The sequence below is a fragment of the Eleutherodactylus coqui genome, chromosome 8 (genome assembly GCF_035609145.1).
Source record: "Eleutherodactylus coqui strain aEleCoq1 chromosome 8, aEleCoq1.hap1, whole genome shotgun sequence".
Lineage (NCBI taxonomy): Eukaryota > Metazoa > Chordata > Amphibia > Anura > Eleutherodactylidae > Eleutherodactylus > Eleutherodactylus coqui.
This window is the reverse complement of record NC_089844.1, coordinates 74621154-74640538: the sequence shown is the minus strand read 5'-3', so window position 1 is coordinate 74640538 and position 19385 is coordinate 74621154. Positions and strand designations below refer to the sequence as shown.

Sequence of the window (19385 nt, the reverse complement as noted above, 5' to 3'; positions counted from 1 at the left end):
TAAAGTAGTATCACCTTCACTGAATTACCTTAGCACTTGTTTAGGAACTTACTTTATTCTAGAATGAAATGTAATGCTATATGCAAATCTGAGTAAAGATGCAAATAACAGCCCTTTCACATTAGCGACAGCGTTATCGCCGCTACAAAATCACAGCTTTGTTCTCGCGGTTTTGTGAGAATAATCTCACATTGCATTGCTGCCGCATGCAATAAAATCACGCAATTTTTTTTTTAATCTCGAAAGTCAATAGGAGTTTCTAATGTTAACGTCGCATCGTACGAAAATCGCAAATTCATGCAATACGATAAATGAGGAGGCTCCATGGGGAAACATGGGAGATAAAAAATAGCACATCACAGAAAGATAGAGCATGAAACATCGCTGATGTGAAGGAAATCATTGAAAAGCATGGGTTTCACAAACAAGTGTTTTGTAGCGCTGTCACATCGCAGGAAAATCGCACGATTTTGTAGTCCGTGTGAAAGCTGCCTAAGGGTAGTTTCACACCAGCGTGTTTTGGTGCGTACTTAGGTGCGTACATACGTCCGCACCTAGGTACGAGCAAAAACATGCGTGAACACAGCTGCGTGCTTGTTGTCAATGGAGCTTCATAAGCCCTTCCCTGAAAAGCTTTTTAAAATAGTGCAAAAAAAAAACAATACTCGCCTCCCTTCAGCTGCCGCAGCTCAGCCGCGACTTCTGGCGTTGTCCCCGGCTCTGTAGTTCTGAGCTATCAGCAGCCAGGGATTTAAAATCCCTGCCTGCTGGTAGCGCTGATTGTGGTTGGCTGAAGGTGCTTCAGCCAATCACAATCAGAAGGTACCAGCAGGCGGGGATTTTCTAAATCCCCAGCTGCTGATAGCTCAGCAGCGCTACAGAGTCGGGGACAGCAGCAGAAGTCCCCCGCTGAGCCCCGGCAGCTGTCAGTGGCTTTGCAGGGAAGGGCTTCATAATCCCTTCCCTGAAAAGCCTTTTAAAATAGTAAAAAAAGAAAATACTCACCTGCCGGGGCTCAGCGTTGACTTCTGCCGCTGTCCCCGCCTCTGTAGCTCTCAGCTATCAGCAGCTGGGGATTTAAAATCCCTGCCTGCTGATAGCTCTAATTGTGATTAGCTGAAGTGCTTCAGCCAATCACAATCAGAGCTACCAGCAGGCGGAGATTTTAAATCCCCGGCTGCTGATAGCTCAGCAGCGCTAGAGAGACGGGGACAGTGGCAGAAGTCAACGCTCAGCCCCAGCAGCTGTTAATGGCTTTTCAGGAAGGGGTTCATAAGCCCTTCCCTGAAAAGCCAATTAAAAGTAGTGTAAAAAAAAAAAATTTCCTTACCTGTCTGCCGCTGCTGTTTCCCCCGCAGAGGAATTATTTAATTCTCTACCGCAGCTGTCACACATGTCAGCTGCAGTAGAGGATTCTGCTGCCGGCAATTGATTTCAGGGAAGGGCTTTGAATATAAGCCCTTCCCTGAGAATCAAGTAAAAGTGGTTTAAAAAAACAAAAAAATAGATACTCACCTCCCTTCAGCTGCTGGGGCACAGCTGTGTCTTCTCCTGCTGTCCCCTGCACTGTGGTGCTGATCTAACAGCAGCCGAAGAATTAAAATCCCCGCCTGCTGAAAGAGCTGAATGTGATTGGCTGAGGTGCTCAGCCAATCACAGGCAGCTCTCACCTGTCATTTATTCGGGGAGAGCTGCCTGTGATTGGCTGAGCACCTCAGCCAATCACATTCAGCTCTTTCAGCAGGCGGGAAATTTAAATCCCCACCTGCTGATACATCAGCACCACAGTGCAGGGGACAGCAAGAGAAGACATGGCTGAGCCCCGGCAGCTGAAGGGAGGTGAGTATCTATTTTTTTTTTTTTTTTTTAAATCACTTTTACTTGATTTTCAGGGAAGGGCTTATATGTAAAGCTCTTCCCTAAAAACATTTCAGATGTGCCAGCAGACCGTTGTGTTCAATGAAGTCGCCGGCAGCAGCCGCGGCTCCATTGAAAAGAATGCATGCATTCCCTATGGTGCACGCATGTCCTATCTTTGCAGGCACGCACCTGTAAAACACGGACATGTGCACACACCATAGGGAATGCACTGTTGTAAATACAAGCGTGTTTTTGTGCGTGCGTACGCACGCACCAAAACACGCTGGTGTGAACCCACCCTAAGGAAGATGTAACAATACTTTGGTAGTGCCACCTATTTCAAGGCAGTATTCCTGCAAGTCCATATCAGACTTTTTAAACAAGTCTTATAAGAATGACTAGGAATTATAAACCAAAGCCAGAATAACCATACACAGACAGCTGTTTTGGGATGATTTCACCTATTTGCATATTTCCCAGAGGAGCATGTCTGGTCTTATAAGTCTCTTCACACACCTTCAAGGTGCTCTCCTTAAGGAGAATTGATACCCTCCCTGATACTGAGGAAAAGTTACACATCAGTGCCTTCTCCTCACTGTGCTTCTTCTTTGCTTTGTGTGTCTGTAGCAGTTAAGGGAGATACATTATTTGCGTATTACCCAGAGGAGCGTGCATGGCCATTTGAGTCTTCTCACTCACCGTCTAGGTGCTCTCCCTAAGGAGAAAAGATAGCGGGTGGATACATCATGGGGATGGATCACTGGGCTGTAGAAAACTGATCAAACTACTGCAATGTCGCATTCACATTCATGACACAACCTAACCACCAAGCATTATTTTATTCAAATCACAAAATCGTTTATATCTCCCAAATACAATGTTTCATATGTAATACTTGTTTGCTGCACTTCACTGGTCGGCTCTGTAGAAAATCTCTCTAGTATTAAGCCAATCCCAGGTATGAAAGCATGACCTCTTTTGAGTTACAAGAGTCATCTGGCATCTTCATGTCGTCTTTGTTGTAACGTCTTATTTTCCGTTATTTCTTCTTGATACACTGATGATGATGATGATGATGATGATGATCCTTTCAGTCAAGGCCGACTTTCAGTCACTTTATGGATCATCGTTTTCCATACTTTCCTATCCTTGACTTTTCATTTCTTCCATGTGCATGTTTTGGATCCACCTTGATTATATCCAGCCAGCGTGTCCTTTGTTGTCCTCTTCTTCATGACCCACTAATTGTGTCGATAATTCTCAATGTTTTTTTTCCAGAGAATTGGCTCGAATGATATGTCCAAAGTATAAGAGCCGCTGTTTGGTGATTTTGCCCTCTAGCAATAAATGGGATTTGATATGCTCTAGAACCATTCTGTTGGTAACCATTGCCAATAGAGATGAGCGAGCATACTCGGTAAGGCGATATACTCTAGAGAGCATTGCCTTTTTCGAGTACCTGCTGACTCTTCCCTGAAGATTCAGGGGGGCCGCGAGGGTGAGCGGGGGGTTGCAGAGAGGATCGGGAGGGAGAGAGAGAGGGATATCTCTCACTCTCCTCCCCGCTGCCCCCACTTGAGTTTTTTTGTTAACGCGATTGTCAATGGGACTTTCTAATGTTAAAAACGCAACGCAACACAATGCACCAAAAAAACAAGTTGCGTTGCGTTTTTAACATTAGAAAGTCCCATTGACAATCGCGTTAACAAAAAACACAGCGTTACAAAAACGCAAGTGTGTGGGAGCCCTAACAGAAGCACAAACTGACAGCAGTGTGTGCATCAGGGATCCTCCTCCCTGACCTCTCTTCCTTGGTTCGACAAGGAGGAGTCTGGACTCACACACTTCCACCTGCAGCAGCGCTGAGCAGAGAAGCGGCAGCGCTGTGAAGACATCGGTTTCAGGGGGCGCTATTACTGTTAGGCCTAATGTCCATAGGACACGCGGATATTTCATGTGGATTTCCACAATGGATGCACTGCGGATCCTCTTAAAATTGAGTTTTTTTGTTTTTCTTTAAGTACTTGTGGGAGATCGCAGGTTTTTTTCTGTGTAGATGTACTGTGGATCATCTGCGCGGAAAAAATCTGCAACCCCACCCTCCTAATTTCTAGATGGATGGATGGATGTATGGCTAAATAGATATGTGACAGATAGATAAATAGATGCATTGGTACATTATCAGCCATCACAGTGGTAACGCGTAACCAGTATGAGATAATCGGGCATCTACGTAACCTAGAGATAGATATGGAACAGATAGATAGATATTAGATAGATCCTAATTGCTTTTAACCTTCAAATCCACAGCAGATCCGCAAATGCATTTAAATGTATTTGCTGATGCACTGCGGATTCTAAGCTCCCATAGAGATGAATGGAGCCAGATCCGCAGTAAAATGGAGCATGCTGCGATTTATTATATATTTTCTATGGGTGCCAATACAGCGTATTTCCGTGCAGATTCTATAATTATAATCCGCTCATAGACAATGGGCCTTAGTATATCGGTTCAGGGGGGCGCTATTACTGTTAAAGATACTGGGGGGGGGGTCAGTATTACTCCTGGAGCTGATATAGGGTATACTATTATTACTGAGGCTACTGTGGGGCTCACTATTACTACTGGGCCTGATATAGGGGTTACTATTACTACTGAGACCATTGTACACATGGTAGCATACCTCAAGCTGACTTAGGGTATGTTTACACGTGGCAGAAATGCTGTGGGATGTCCGCCGCTGAAATATTCGCTGAAAACAGCTGATTTCATGCTATGCGGCGCTTCCCTCACCTCCTCCGTAGGCTTTCTGCTATCAACGCTCTCCGGCTTCCAGTTCCTAGTGGCCTGGTCAGGTGAAGCCACTAAAGGCTACCACGAACCAGAAGCCAGGGAGCGCTGACAGCAGGAAGCCTGTGGGGAGATGAGGGGAGCGCCGCATAATATGAAATCAGCTGTTGGTACGCAGCTGATTTCCAGTCAAAATCTACACCAGTGGTCCTCCAGTGCTCCAGCTAGGAAAAAAACACAGGGCCTAGGGTGATCAGGAGGACGGAAATTAGCTAAGTGTCCTGCGCTATACTGTTTCTGCAACTCCCATTGAAGTTAGTGGAAATTGCATAGCGAGCTATGCTATTTACATAACTCAGTAGGTGCGAAACGGCATAGCTAGCTGTGCCCCACTGTTTGCATAACCAGAGGGTCGCTATTACTTCATGTCTTACTTTTGAAACTTTGCAGGGCCGAACTGGAGAGGAGCCCAATGAAGCTTACATGTATTCAAGTATGCACGCTTCCCTCTTCACCCCCAGTTGTTGATTGTCAGGTCTCTTCCTATTTACAGTAGCATGGAAGGACCTGTCAATCTGGATGGAGGAGGAAGGTGGGGGTTGTTCATACATTAATATCCATGAGCTTCATCAGACTCCTTTCCAGTCCTGCGCTGCAAAGTTTCAAAAGTAAGATTTGCATATCAGTGAACCGATCGGTGACACCAGTGTGTCTGTCACTATACCCTGCTGCTTGCACCTTAAGGGACCTGACAGGTTTCATTTAAGAACAGGGACAGATGTACCATGTGTACAACCTATGAAGCTACACAAGCGCCTGGTAGGCAACGAAGCCCATAATCCCCCTAAAAGCAAAATCCTAAGGTTTGAAGGTAGAATTAAGGTTTCCTTTTTGTTTTTGATACTTTTTGGACTTGAGGCATAACTTATTACTCTCTACATACCATTTATCTCTCTACATAGGCCAATTTCTAACTGTAGTCTATTAAACCAGGATTATCTATGAGCATTTAAGAACCATGATACATATATTGACAATAATCCTTAAATAAAGCTTCACCTTTACGATGTGTTCCCAGTGCGATTAACTGCTGTGACATTTACAGGTAATTGTAATCTAATCAGAACTTGTTAGTCAAACAATGAAAAGTTACATTGTGAAAGATGATAAAAATACGGCTTCTTATTTGGTTACAGTATATCGCCAGGGTGACATTGGCACAAGTTGGTATGCGGTTCTCACAGGATCCTTGGATGTCAAAGTGACTGAGACAAACAACCATCAGGTAAAGTGCCTAGAATTTAAGATCTTTTAACCAAATGGTATCAGTATGGGAAATGTATGTAGATAATAAAATTACCATATACCTTAGGAAAATACCCACGTTTATTTCTAGATTCTGTAGCTCAATCATCATAGCATCTTTTATAGTATACCATCTACCAAAAGTAATCAGACACCTGAGAAAGAATCAAAGTAAGTATTTATTTACACGTTATTACTAAGTGAGGCTCCTTGGTTTATTTTCTACTAACAGCTGATGCACTTCAGCTGGTATTTCCCTCCATTCATCCTGTAAACCTCTGGAGAGTCTTCTCTAAAAATATGCAGCCGCTCATCTACAATGGTGCAAGGAACGTCGTCATTGGACAGTTGAGCAATGGAAGAACGTTCTATGGAGTGATGAATCACGCTACTCCATCTTCAAATCAAATGTACGTACCTGGGTGTGAAGGATGCCTGGGGAACACCTTTTGCCTGAGTGTGTTGTGCCAACAGTTGCGTAAGGGCGGAGGTTGCATTTTGGTCTGGGGATGTTTTACTTGACATGGTCTTAGTCCGTTGGTTGTAGTGGAAACAACCATGAACACAAAGGTGTGCCTTGGCATTCTAGACAATAATGTGCTGCCAACAATGCGGCATTATACTTCCAACAAGACAACACGCCTGGTCACAAATCCAGTGCTGTTCTGCATTGCTATAAGGATATGTATGTTCCCTGATTGAGTCCCCACCTGAATCTTAACTAACCTCTTTGGGATGAACTGGAATGTCACGTCAGGATCTATAAACGCTGTCCATTTTCTTTGAGGGAACTTGCCAGATGTTTGCAGGATGAATGGAGGGGAATACCAACTGAAGGATATTAGTAGAGAGTATACCACGGAGAGTATCCAATGTCATTAGGACCAAAGGAGCTGCACTAAGTATTAACATATATAAATAAATATTGCTTTTGATTCTTGCCCAGGTGTCCAATTACTTTTGATAGGATAGTGTATATTCTTTCTTATGTATCTATAATGCCCTTGTGTATTGTGATAATTGCATTAGTGTTATTTAATTTTCCTATGAAACAAAAGCAAAGCTAAAAGCTCATGGGCCCAGGAGATAAAGTAAAGCACCACTCCCAGTCCCCACCACTTAGAAAACAAAATCTCACCCTGTATCCATTTTGGTGAATGTCATATGGGTAAGAGTTCATGTACCCGGATATACCGTGGCTCTGTACAACGTCACGTTGTGCATAGCTGTAATATGTCTTGCATAGTACTCTGTGCAAAATTAAAGTTGTACCAAGATTCCAAGTTATCCCGTGTTCCCCACTGCCTGTGACTGTGGGGGTCACTTCTCCCCCCAATGATGTCAGAATGAATGGCGCGCTGGTCATGCAAGTGTGCTGAATCCCCATTTATTTCCTTGCGGGTGACAGAAATACCTGAGCACTTGTGTATCTTGACAGTCCCATTCAGTCTTCTCTTTACTGCAGTAACCCTGCAGTGAGGAGGTTAGGGTACAGGGGACCCCCTCTTTTGAGATCGACGAGGGTCTCGGCAGTTGACATGTAGAGGAGAATATTGCAAAGATTCTTGTCACCAGTAGTAAGGGAGAAGAAACCAGAAACAGTTGGGCTTCTTCTTTCAAAAAGCCCCATTGCAACCTGTATGCTTTGAACACCCTTGGGCTACATTCACCAGGGACGGCATCCAGATGGGAACCTTGGACAGCATTTTGTTGGGATAGAATACACTATTTTGGATAACCCTTTATTGATTAACCATACAAATTGTATTTTTTAAGCTTTCAGGGTGCAAAGGCTCGGTCATCAGGCAATGCTGGAGATATATATATATGTATATGTGTGTGTATATATGTATATGTGTGTGTGTGTGTGTGTGTGTGTGTGTGTATATATATATATATATATAATATACACACACACACAAATCTGGTCTTTAGTATTTGTAATCTTGCCTGATAACACTTCCTCGCTACTCCACTAGGTGGCGATACACTGTCAGTTTCCATTATAGCTGTGTCTCATCTCTTCAGTGGACCAGAAATGATTGGACTTCTTGCATGGCATAAAATGAACTTCATGTAAACATTATTTTCCATTTGCCAATTGTGTTCAGATACCTCGTTATAGTAATTAGATATTGCGTAATACTTCATAAACCTTCTGCTCTCACGTAGCTCCTTCTGTTTTATGCATTTTTTAATTTAATGACATTAGCCATATATAAAGACAGCAATGTGGTGAATTATGATAGTGTAGAGGGTACATTTTATACTGTAAATTAGCTTTATAACAAGGGTGACCTTTAGAGATGAGCGAGCACCAAAATGCTCGGGTGCTCGTTACTCGGGCCGAAATTATCGCGATGCTCGAGGGTTCGTTTCGAGTAACGAACCCCATTGAAGTCATGGGCGACCCGAGCATTTTTGTATATCGCCGATGCTCGCTAAGGTTTTCATTTGTGAAAATCGGGGCAATTCAAGAAAGTGATGGGAACGACACAGCAACGGATAGGGCAGGCGAGGGGCTACATGTTGGGCTGCATCTCAAGTTCCCAGGTCCCACTATTAAGCCACAATAGCGGCAAGAGTGCCCCCCCCCCCCACCCCGCACTGTCAGCATAAAGATCGTTCTCCTCTGCCACAGTAGTAACAGCTGTGTCAGAGAAGAACGATGTTAGCCCATTGAATTCTATGGAGCCAGCAATACAGCAGGTTCCACTGAAAGCAATGGGCTGCCGGCGAGCGCGGGATGAATTGTCGGGAAGGGCTTAAATATAGAAGCCCTTCCCTGCAATTCATCCAGAAATGTGTAAAAATAAAAAAAAATATACCGGCGTATAAGGCGACGGGGCGTATAAGACGACCCCCCAACTGTCACCTTATACGCCGGGAATACAGCGGAGCAAAAAATAAAAATCATTACTCACTTCTCCTGGTGTTCTGCGGCGCTGCTGCAGGATGTCGCTCCCTCCTGGTCCCCGGCAGAGCATTGCTTTCTGGACGCAGGGCTTAAAATCCCCGCAAAACAGCATGTAACATACATATACACTGAAAACGCAGCTTTTTTTTTTACACTAAAATGACGCATTTGTGTCATTTACACAAGCGTATGCAATTTGAGTCCATGAAAAGCAGACTGATTTCACTACATGTGTATGTTGCGTGCTTTTTTGTTACTTATGTGTTTTTCTTTGTTTTTTAACTGCGTGATTTATTTATTTATTTTTTACACGTAACATTGACCCCCAGAAAAAGGCATGTCTGACTACACCAATTTTCTTTAATGGATTCATGCACTGTCTGTATTTAGTTAGTAAAAAATACGGACAGCAAAAAGATAGAAAATATCCTTGTGTGAATGGGCCTTAACAAACCGGTTATGCCAAGAAAGCCTGAGAGGTGTGGGACCCACCTTTGTTACCTGCACCTACCATTAGTGCTGGCTCTCATTGGGCCGCTTAAGTCCAGAGCTCACTCTGCTATGCCGTTTCTGTAACTCCCACTAACTTCTATGGGAGTTTTGGAAACAGTTGCAGTTATGGTCATGTCCGCTGACCAAAACCTGTGGTGCCCTCATTTACCTCCCTGCTGCTGTCACCGGGGTCCCCGGCTGTTATGTAGCTGGCACTGTATAATCCCACTTGCCACTCCCTGGACCTGTAGGGTTCATGCCTCTTAAAGGGTCAGCACATGCACCCAGCGTTCCTGTCCCGAGCTAGTCCTTTTCAGCTGGATGCAATGCACAATACAGAGCCCCCCATACTTGTGCTTCCAAATAGTTCAGTTCTGTTATAACTTTTCTATAGGCATCTTGTAGTTGCCAAGTGCCTCTTTCTCATAGGGAGGCGCTTTATTACAAAATGTTTCATTCCTTTCCACTTTTGCTCTAGGATGCAGTCATCATATGCACGCTGGGAGTTGGTACTGCCTTTGGAGAGTCGATACTGGATAACACACCCCGACATGCCACCATTGTTACAAGGGAACCTAGTGAACTCTTACGGATTGAACAGAAGGACTTTAAATCACTGTGGGAGGTAGGCATTTGGGTTTACTAAAACTAGTCTGTTATATAAAATAACTTTACTGCCATATTTACGTGTCGTCATTGAGAGGGTTTAACTGACATTTGCTAAAGGGAAAACACTTCACAGGAATATGGAAATGCGTTTGACAATTTCCATATTGAGATGTTGTAACGAGTGTATATTTTCAGTGAGACATATGAAAGCTGTAAATAACAAATGGAGTTGCGGAAAGTAACAGTTGCGGGAAGATGCCAGATCTCCATACAGAAGGCTTGTTTTTCTGTTTCATCTGTGGAGACATATGTAATGCTTGGAAATGGGTTCTATCTGAGGAAAGAGACTGTCGTTTCGTATCAGCGGCAGACTGGCAGACTTGTGATTTAATAAGGATCTGATGTCCAGGATATCCAAATGTTTAAGGAACAAAACAAAGACGGTAAATCCTGCAGCATTCCAGCACATGGACCTACGACGTATTCTGCTGCATTGTAACTAAAACAGTGGAAAATTTAGTCTAGAATGGAACTATATCATCTATGAAGATATTGGGGCTCGTTTACTAGGGAAAGTTTGACAATTTTCTTGCTAGAAATTGCTGCAGAAAATTGTCAAATATGCTTGTTATTTTCAAACACTTACTGGCAGTTTTACTTGCTGTGGCCAACAAAGGGGAGTTCCTTTAGTTGATAAATAGGTGCCATGGCGTAAAAAGCGCCAAAAACTGTGTCAAACTTTTGGCAAACTTTTTGACTAAACTAAGTCGACTAATAGGTGGTCCAAACTTAGACTAGGCAGTCTTAAAATTCAATAGAGTTATCATTCAGCAGAGCTATTGTGATAAATCTGGTGCATTTTAGGACTGTCTAGTCTAGGTTTACTCTGTCTAGTTTTTTAGACTGTATTAGTAAATCAGCCCCAAAGTCTGTTTGAGATTGGAGCTCTAAGCAGGCCCGAAAGGGTAGGCTCTTGTGTTCTGTTCCTTTAAAACCATAGCTGCCCTAGAGAATAGTCAATTACCAGATTAATGATTTGGGATAGTGTGGCATTTAGGCACACTAGGTTTGTCTGCATCCGGGTTGTCTGCGTGAGTATAGTGAAATCCTTCCTTTGTCAGTTAGTGGGAGAAGAAGGTGGCTGCAAGATGTGTCCCTCTGGAGCCCCAATTTTCCTGTCCATTACATGGACAGTCCATTTATGTAAGTGGACATCACTTACATAGTATGTTAGGCTGGAAAAAGACATATGTCCATCTAGTTCAGCCTATTGCCCCCCCCCCCCCCAATGTTGATCCAGAGGAAGGCAAAATTAAAAACCCAATGAGGAAGAAGCCAATTTTTCTCATTTAAGGGAAAAAATTCCTTCCTGACTCCAATTTAGCAATCGGAATAATCTCTGGATCAACAACCCTTCTGAAGTCCTCAGTGTTATAACATAATATTGTAGCACTCAAGAAATGTGCCCAGGTTCCTCTTGAACTATTTTATTCAATTCGCCATCACTACGTCCTCAGGCAGAGAGAGTTCCATAGTCTCACTGCTCTTACAGTAAAGAAACCATGCTAATACAGAGTTTATACAGCTATTTTCCTTGAGATACTCTAGGAGATCATCTCTTAGAAACCCTCCAAGCATGTTACCCATAGTAGAAGTAAAACGTAAGGGCCAGTAGTTTCAGGGTTCACTTTTCGAGTCCTTTTTAAATATTGGCACCACATTGGCTATGCACCAATCTAGTGGAACAGAACCCGTCACTATAGAGTCCTTAAATATAAGAAACAACGGTCTGTCTATCACATTACTTGATTCCCTTAGAACCCGAGGGTGTATGCAATTGCAACACTGCGATTTTTGTCTACTTTAATCCTTCTAAGATGGCTCTGCACCTTTTCCTAGGTTAGGCCGTGCTCATGAGACCATAGCGTTTTACCTGTTTCTTGAGCTGTGTATCACCACGTTTGTGATCACGTATGCCTGCGCATTACAGTGTATCTCACGCTGTCATGCACTTACTTCCTTTTTTCTAACTTTCCTTCTATTTTCCTTCTGCATAAAAACGCCACACATACGCAATGCAATTGTGTATGTATAGTGTTTTCGTAGGCATCCTTAGAGAACAACGTAATATGTACGTGTTATACTGCAAGTGTGAAGGGATCAATGAAAATCAATGTTGATTCATTGACTACATTCACTGCGTAATATGTACGCGTAGATTGAGAACGTAATACGCAATTAAAAATATGCTTGTGTGAGCCCGGATTTAAACTGGTGACATTTAGTGGAGAGTTTAGGTTATCACTCTGCATCTCATCTGACATTTCCTTTTCCTCTGTGAATACACGGGAGGCAAAAACTATTTAATAGATTTGCTTTCTCCTCATAACCCTCTATAATTTTTCCTACTTTATTTGTTAAAGGGGCAACACTTTCAGTATTCATTTTTTTTTTTTTTTTTTTACCATTTATCTGATTGAAGAACAGTTTAGGGTTAGTTTTACTGTCTTTGGCAATAAGTCTCTCAGCCGCCATCTTTGCTGCTTTTATCAGTTTTTTTACATACCATATATACTCGAGTATAAGCCTAGCTTTTCAGCACCTTTTTTTTGTGCTGAAAATGCCCCCCTCGGCTTATACTCGAGTCAGGGAAGGGTTGAAAAAAAAACCCTCCATACTCCCCCCCCCCACCCCCCCAGGCGGCACCTGTGTCCCCGGCGGTGGTGCAGCAAGCTGCTTGAATTCCTGTGTTACTGGCGGTGATGTGGCAAGCTGCTGTCATTCCTCGATGTTCTCTCTGCTCGGCTCTGTCATTCCCCACCGTCAATGCTGTGATATGATCGAGCGCCAGCCAATCACAGCCAGCGTTTGATTACTCACAGCCAATCAGTGAATGACATTCACTGATTGGCTGTGATTGGCTGGTGCTCAATCCAATCACAGTGCTTACTTACAGAGCACTGAGAGCAGGGGATTGCAAAGCCAAGCAGGGAGATGACAGCAGCGAGAATTCTAAAGCAGCTTGCCTCACTTACTGTGTAAGTAAGCATTGTGATTGGATCGAGTGCCGGCTGTGATTGGCTGGTGCTCAATCCAATCACAATGCTTACTTACACAGCGCTGACAGAGCCAAGCAGAGATGACAGCGGGGAGAATTCAAGCAGCTTGCCGCACAGACAGATACGCCAGCTGGGAGGTGAGTATAGAGGTTTTGTTTTTTTTTTACTCAGTATATACTCGAGTATAGCTTGGCCTATACTCGAGTCTATAAGTTTTCCCAGTTTTTTGTGGTAACACTTATTGACTCGGCTTATACTTGGGTCGGCTAATACTCGAGTATATACAGTAATTAACTTTTTTCTTTTTATAAGTATTTAGTACTTCTTTGCTGCCTTCTTATTTCCGCAGTTTAAACATTTTCTTTTAATGGTTTATTGCCCCCCTTACATCTTTATTGAGCCACATGAGTTTCTTCCTATTTTTAACCCTTTTATTCCTGTAAGATATGAACCTCTCACAGTAAGTAATTTGGATTCTTTTAACATTTACCTTTTAATTTCTGTACTCTTATTTTTGAGGACATTATCACAGTCAATATGGTTAATGGCATCTCTAAGCTGATCAAACTTTGCCCGCCTAAAGTTTGATAATATTCCCTATTAAAAGACAAGTTGAAATGTATTATATTATGGTCACTACTTCCCAGGTACCCTCCAACCTGCACCCCTGTTATTCAGGTCTGTTGGTTAATATTACATCCAAAGTAGCCATCCCTCTAGTTGGGTCCTGTACAAATTGGATAAGGTAATTATCTTTAGTTATTGAGTGAAACTCGCTACCTTTCTGAGATCCGCAGGTTTCTGCTTCCCAGTTCATATTCGGATAGCTAAAGTTCCCCATAATAACTAACTCATTGTGATTTGATGCTTCATTTATTTGCCCCAGTAATAGATTTTCGGTGGCTCATTCTAACCGTCACACCGCTAACTGCATGATCATCCTGCACTCCCATACTACTATCCATCTCCACATCTGCCCCAGCGAATACCTGCTCAGTTAGTAGAAAACACCTTTCCAGGTTGCCAATGGATCTCAGTTTTGTAAGCCACGCACTGAGATCTAGGATCCGGGCTTTGTGCAATGCATTCACACTTCGTATAGCAGTTTGCACCCTCGAATAGCTGTTTAAGGACTGCATACATGGCACAAGGTTGACACTGGACGGCATTGTCAATCATGGAGCGCATACTAAATGGGGATCGTACAGATAGATTAGATGAAAGTAATATATGCAGAAATTGAAAGGGATAAGCAGTAAATAAAATACAAGTGACTTCTCCAAAGGCCCCGAATCCACAGTCGCTAATCGCTCGATCCAATCACAGCACTTCCTCACACAGCGCTGATGGCGGGGAATTCAAAACTGAGCCAGGGAGATGACAGCAGGAAGAAGTCTAAAGCAGCTTTCCGCACCGCTGGGGAGAGCATCGCGCCGTGGACACAGACGTCGGCTGGGAGGTGAATATTGCGGTTTGTTATTTTTTTACCTAGTATGTACTCGAGTATAGCTAGGCTTATATTTGAGTCAATAAGTTTTACCAGTTTTTTTGTGGTAAAACTTATTGGCTCTGCTTATACTCGGGTCGGCTAATACTCAAGTATATACAGTGTTAGAACGATTGGGTTCAAGTTTTCCTTTTTCTGGTAATATAATCAACCAGCATTGGAAAACTCGTTATGGGACAAAACCCTTTATCAGTTCAGTTGGATTAAATACTAAAAATAGGCAATGATAGATGAAGAATGAGGTTTGAGCAAAATAAAAAAAAAAAAAAAAGATTAGAAAAGGTAAAAAGTCTTTAGCGGACGTTTATATTGCAATTTGACTTTTAGAAATGTTTTGGAGATATGTCTATTCTTCATATACTGCACTTTTTTGCCCCGTATGTCTTTTCTCAATCTACTTTTCTATTACCATCATCATATTATTATAAACCTCTTCCATTCAGTAGTTTATTTAATTTTGCAGCTGTAGTTTTGCATTTCAATTTTGTTACCTCGCATGTGTGTTTTAGATTTTTTTACTTTTGTCTAATTCTTTTTTTTCTCTTGCTCGAACCTTATTCTTCAGAATAAGTATATTTGTTTCCTCAAATGCTCCGCTGTCCTCCTTTCATTATAGTATAATACAACATATTTTTAACTTTTAAAATATTTTTTTTATTTCTAACTTTTTTTTTACTTTTAGTTTTCTAGCAGCTCCCCATTGTTGAGACTTGCCATAAACCTTGTCTGTCTTTATTGTAAGTTGGGTGTGGGTTCATCGAACTAAAAAAAAAGAAAGTGACCGCATAAGCAGATGAGGAGAGAGTGCAGATGTAGAGGGCAAAAATGTGCTATCAGCAATCGTGGGAAAGAGACGCTTTCACATCACTCCTCTAATTCGGGATGTGCCGCTCGTGGGCTTGTTGCACAGTAAATAATTTATACACTATTGGACAGCTCGCAGTTCTGTAACAAGTTTCTGCGACCACGCTCTACTTTCGAGACCTAGACTAGAGCTTGCTGAAAGGCATAATGGAGTTGGAAAGGCATCTCAGGTCAGAGATTACTAAAATATTTATATGATGAGTAGACAGTTTAAGATTGTACATATTGCGGAGTTAAAATACATTTTGACATATAGATACTGGGAGCTTGATGACATCTTTTCTTCTTTAAGTGACATAGGAGATATCTCGTGGGGTCACCTTTGGAAAAGCGAAAACAGACAAAATTGTGAGCGTTAACTCCTTTTCGTCACGATGCACTGTAAGATGTAGGACAAGAAACACTGCCTGGCGCACTGTGTTATTTCTGGCGTAGCCTTGGCAGCAACTGTCTAGAAATATCTTGTCAAAACGATGCTGACAGACACAAAAAGATGCATTAAGTTAGAGTAGGCTGGCTTACTCCGAAGAATTACATGCTAAGGAGCCTGAAAATGCCCTATTACTAGCTGCGTTTGATTTAAGAGAAAGAACGAAAAAGTATCAGTTTAGAATGACTTTTTGGATATTTTTATATACCATATATACTCAAATATAAGCCTACTTTTTCAGCACATTTTTTAATGCTGAAAAAGCCCCCCTCGGCTTATACTCGAGTGAGGTAAAAAAAAACAACAAAAAAAACCTCAATACTCACCTCTCAACCGGCGTGATGGTCTCCCTGGCGGTGCGGCAAGCTGCTTGAGAATTCTCCCCGCTGTCATCTCCATGCTCAGCTTTGAATTCCCCCGCCATCAGTGCTGTGTAGGTAAGCGCTGTGATTGGATTGAGGGCCAGCCAATCACAACCGACGCTCGATCATTCACAGCCATTCAGTGAATGACATCACTGATTTGGCTGGCGCTCGATGCAATCACAGCGCTTACTTACACAGCGCTGACGGTGGGGGAATTCAAAACCAAGCAGGGAGATGACAGCGGGGAGAATTCTCAAGCAGCTTGCCGCACCGCCGGGGGGGGAAATCGCGCCGGGGACACAGACGCCGGCTGGCAGGGGAGTATTGTGTTTTTTTCTTTACCTACAGCTAGGACTATACACGAGTCAATAAGTTTTACCAGTTTTTTGTGGTAAAACGTATTGACTCGGCTTGTACTCGGGTCGGCTAATACTCGAGTATATACGGTAATTATACTTTTCTCTAACTTCTCTTGACCGCTTATATAAGGGCCCAAACTTTTGCCACTAGAAAATCGCGTCTTTGTTCCCGTGATTTTCTAGTGGCAGTCATGCATTTTTTTAAATATCCCTTCGCTGCTGCGACTTTCTAATGTTAAAATGGCATTGCGTGTTTGTTGCCATGCAATAATAAGAGGGCTTCATAGGGAAACACGGGAGATTAAAAAAAAAAAAATCGCTCATCACAGAAAGATAGAGAATGCTGCGTATTTTTTTGTTTGTTTGTTTTCTCAAAATCACATCAGTGAAGACATCGCTAATGGGAAGGAAAACAATGAAAATCATTGGTTTCATAATCTGGTTTTTTTTACTGACTCGCATCAGACAAAAATTGTGCGATTTTTCTCGCCCATGTGAAACCACCCTAAGGCCGCTTTCACACTGCCGAGAAACTCACGTGAGAATTGTGCGGTCGCACAAATCTCATGTGAATTTGATCGCCATTCTTTTGATTGGAGTCATATACACAAGCGAAGTGGTGGCGGGAAAAATCATGGCGTGTCCTATCTCTTTGCATTCCTCTGAACGCATCACCAATTGATTTCATTGGGACCTTTTAAAGCATGCTTGCAAGGTTTCCCATTGAAATCAATGGGAAACACTTCCGATACTCTATCGCGTGTGAAACTCGCTCAAGAGTAAAACAGAATTTCACAGATGTGATGTGTTTTTGACTGAAAATCGCCTTGCAACAGCTAATAAATTGCACATTGACGAGCATGATATTGGGCTGAATTTCTCAGCCCAATATTGCGCTCGCCTGTGTGTCTGTAGCCCCAGGGTGTGGTCACTCGGGTGAGCGTGATATCAATCCAAGAAACTTGGACCAATATCGCACTGGTAAACATGGGATTTTACCCATGATTGCGATGCGTTTTGTGAAATCCGACCCATAGAATCATAGAATGGTAGAGTTCAAAGGGACCTCCAGGGTCATCGGGTCCAACCCCCTGCTCAGTGCAGGAATTACTAAATCATCCCAGACAGATATTTATCCAGCCTTTGTTTGAACACTTCCATTGAAGGAGAATCCACCACCTCCCGTGGTAACCTGTTCCACTCATTGATCACCCTCACTGTCAGAAAGTTTTTTCTAATATCTAACTTGTGTCTCCTCCCTTTCAGTTTCATCCCATTGCTTCTCGTCTTTCCTTGTACAAATGAGAATAGGGCTGATCCCTCTGCACTGTGACAGCCCTTCAGATATTTGTAGACCGCTATTAAGTCTCCTCTCAGCCTTCGTTTTTGCAAGCTAAACATTCCCAGATCCTTTAACCGTTCCTCATAGGACATGATTTGCAGACCGTTCACCATCTTGGTAACTCTTCTCTGAACTTGCTCCAGTTTGTCTATGTCTTTTTTAAAGTGCGGTGCCCAGAACTGGACACAGTATTCCAGATGAGGTCTGACTAAGGAAGAGTAGAGCAGGATAATTACTTCATGTGATCTAGACTCTATGCTTCTCTTAATACATCCCAGTTCGTGTGCAGCCGGCCGTAACCTGTTAACCTCTGCATATCATGATATACATTTGACCCAGAAAGTCTTCAGAGTCTTTCAATTTTTTTTTTAACATTTTGTAAGAATGCAGAATGATGGGGAAAAACTCGAATTTTTTTTTCTTTAATTTGCAAAAGGCCATAAAATAACAAAATGTAAAAACAGTGAATGGGTGTAAAGACTTTCCGGATCCACTGTATTCTCATATGGCATTGCTATATGTGTTTTTTATAACCGTATAGTATAATATTTTAAGGTGATCTAAAAGGACAAAAAAGCATCAAAATTCATTATGAAAATACAGCCGAAACTATGACAAAAAAGAAATACCAATTTGTGTTCTAATAAAGTTCAGTTGTTCTTCAAGAACATCCTGTTATCTGTTTACTTCTGCAAGCAATCTGTTCCCGATGGCACTCTCTTCTGCGTCTCTAAAGACCTGAATATAAATGACGTAGAAGTATAATCCAAGTCAGCTCCCTGACAAAAATCAAAGCGAAAACTGCTGGATTTTTTTTACTACTGAGACCAAGTGTCTTAGCATCTGATTTCCTTCCTTACAGTACACAGAATTATGAGCACTTCTGCCAGAAGAATGTTAAAATTGGAAATCTTTAGCAGTGTCAGTTGCACTCCCTTTTAAGTAGGACTTTTCAAGTATTCTTTGTAGTTAGGGAGGAAATAAATTGTGTGGTGGTCACTTATCATTGTTGTAAATAATGTCTCTTATGTCAAAACCTATAGAAGATTTAAGCACCAATAAACGCCTCCGTTTGCAGGTTCTGTCGCAGATCCGGCTCGAAATACCGGAAGAAAACACCGCATGTAATGCTTTTTCTTCCAATCAAAAGTTGGAGGAAGGCGGATGGAGCCTAGAACGGAGCAGGAAAGCGGAATCCCCAGCCCAGGCGTGAAGCCACCCTAAGCCTAAAATTCTGAATGCAATAATAATCTTTTATATATATATACTGTAGTAATCAAAGATGCGTTTTACACATGTGAAAAAAATCGTATCTTGTCCTATTTTGGTCCATATTACGGACCAAAGTTGCCCATTAAAGTCAATAGGATCACGTAAATACACAACTAAAATTCATGATACATTTGTATTCGCTGCATATTTATGCATAAAGTAAGGCAAACTCTATGCAACTTTTTTGCGTGCAAAATAAAGTCCAAATACACA

The 19385-nt window shown here is 42.3% G+C and overlaps 1 protein-coding gene across 1 annotated transcript in view; it reads left to right on the top strand.

The window, feature by feature from the left end:
* The first annotated feature begins 5845 nt into the window (after positions 1-5845).
* Positions 5846-19385, top strand: part of RAPGEF4 (Rap guanine nucleotide exchange factor 4) — a 270214-nt gene continuing 256674 nt past the window's right edge. Inside the window, exons 1-2 of the mRNA XM_066575843.1 lie at positions 5846-5936; positions 9844-9990. The gene's annotated coding sequence lies outside the window, so the exon portion shown is untranslated. The remainder of the gene's footprint in view (positions 5937-9843; positions 9991-19385) is intronic.